Raw genomic sequence first — 2,353 nt, forward strand, 5'->3', positions numbered from 1 at the left:
AAAGAGTTTCCCACACAGATCACGTTCGTAACCCGAGCGTCCACTGTATATAAAATTCATTTTAGGGTTCTGAATCAATAGTCAAATAGTGGATCTTATTCTAATTGCCCCAGCTAAAAACCAAGCGTCAGGGCCAAACTGCCTTTCCAACATATGTTTCAATTGGCTGTCTTGCCATTGTGTTTCACTGGTTAATCCATACTTTACTTGCAAAGTCTTATATTCCACAAATTTGTAATTTTCATCAATTAATTGATTCAGTGTCAAAATACCCTTTTGCATCCAATTTTGCCAAATTATTACTTGATTTCCAATTTTTAATTTTGGGTTGGCCCATATTGTTAATTTCTCGCGCTGATAGGGGTCGTCCTTATTATTTTTATTTATATTCATCCAAATTTTTATAGGTGCTTTAATAGTCTCCAGGATAATAGGATATTTCATAAAATTGGAGCCGAGTTTAGTCCACCCTACAAGAGGTTCAAAGAAACTATATTTGAGAGTAGCCCAATTGGGATTCCTGCTAGCTCTCCAATCATTAGTCTTACTCAGCAGGTTGGCCTGGTGATATAGTTCCAGATTTGGGAGACCAAAGCCACCTTCCTTAGTTGGAAGTTGCATTTTATGTAGTGATATTTTTGGTGGCTTTGTACCCCACAGGCACGATCTAAATAGTTGATTTATTTTTTGGAAGTAAAATTTGGGAATATGTATTGGTAATCCTCTAAGAATGTATAAAAGCTTTGGAACAACATTCATTTTGAGGACATTAACCTTCCCCAAAGGGAAAGGTTTAGAGGTCCCCACCTTTCAATATCAAAAGAAATCTCATATGATTTGATTCAGATTTAATTTTACAATTTGGTCTGATGAAATCATTATACCGAAGTATTTAATAAAGTCTTTGCACACCCGAAATTTATGGTTTCTATACAATGTAGCCCTTGGCATGATAATCTCATTCCTCAAGTCTTTATAAAGAGTGCAAGCCAGAAGGGCATGCGCCACCAACTCAGTACTGCTCCCCGTTTGTGTAATGCTCTCCCCAGGGAAGTTCGTCTGGTGCCTTCATTATACACCTTTAGGCGCCAGGCAAAAACTTCATCTTTAACTAGGTCTTGGGCTGATTGACATCCAATACCCTTTTAAAATGTGTTGGGGGGAGGTTGCTTTTTTTTTGTATTTTGATTATGTATTTTGTAGTTTTATGTTTTGATTTTGTTCTGTGAACCACCCTGAGACCTCCGGGTATAGGGCGGAATATAAATTCAATAAATAAGTAGGAAGAAGAAATATGTGGTTTACAAGAAAGAATATATATATATATATATATATATATATATATATATATATGTGTGTGTGTGTGTGTGTGTGTGTAAAACTAAGCTTTACTTGCTTTATAATCATGCATCAGTTCACAACAATAGAGGCATTAAAATCAGTGCAGGAAAAATACTGTTAAACATTTGCAGGAGACTCCCCCTCAACCCCCCCCCCCCAGAAATTCATAAACAGTAGAATTTTGATTAATTGGGATATCCATGAAAGGAGAAGCTGCACAACTGTGCTGGACAAGGAATTCCTGGGCTGACTTTTGCAAACCAGGCTGGGGGGCCTAGCAAAGAGCAAATCTGTTAACACTCCTGAGCTTGCTGGGCACACGACCCAAGGGGAAGTGGGGATGAGCCCCAAAGGTATGGTGGGTACACAGTCTAGCGGGCTTTGGCTCACACAAGGCAGGAGTGTAGTGAGTTTTTTTTTCATCACTGCGTGTGACCCTTTGAAAAGAGGTTCCTTAAACACTTTAATTTGAGGCAAGGAGGCATCAGCGAAAGGCTGAGGGTCCAGAGTGGTCCCTGAGTCCTGCTGAAAGACCTAATCTGTCAGTTTAGATTTCTGGGTTCCCTGGCATTTCACACATGTATCCTCTGTGACAACACTGGGCCTCCACCACTGCTGACTATTCCCGGTCTCAGCTCGTGTGTGGCGCTACAGTTCCCTGATGGACGCCGAGTACAACTGTGAGCATTAAACCTCAGTAGCCGCCAGCAATTTTATGTTCTACGAGTTTGCCCAGCAGCATGGTGTTGCAATGCAATAATTAGGGAGAGCCCTAATTATGGTCTCTCTCACATGAGAGCCCATACTGTATCTTGCTTCCTCCACAGATGCAATAAGTATTTCTCTGGAGACTATCAGAAAGGGACAACACTAAAAAATTAGGGGTGGTCAGCGAGGGACACTGTTGAATTGATACATTAAGAGATGTTGACACCAGCACTGCCAGCCCCCCTGCTAGGCCTTCCATACTTTACAGTTTTAAGAGCTGGTTGAGTGTAACTTGTAAAACCCT

General features: G+C 40.5%; 1 long non-coding RNA gene across 1 annotated transcript; it reads right to left on the minus strand.

Annotated features, from left to right (window-relative positions):
- Nucleotides 1-397: 397 nt before the first annotated feature.
- On the minus strand, nt 398-799 carry LOC310706764. The gene is made up of 2 exons (XR_014526158.1): nt 600-799; nt 398-543 (listed from the first exon to the last, which is right to left on the minus strand). It is a non-coding gene; the product is annotated as an uncharacterized lncRNA (long non-coding RNA).
- Nucleotides 800-2,353: the final 1,554 nt, after the last annotated feature.

This window comes from Podarcis liolepis, assembly GCF_965112155.1.
Source record: "Podarcis liolepis genome assembly, chromosome: 5".
Lineage (NCBI taxonomy): Eukaryota > Metazoa > Chordata > Lepidosauria > Squamata > Lacertidae > Podarcis > Podarcis liolepis.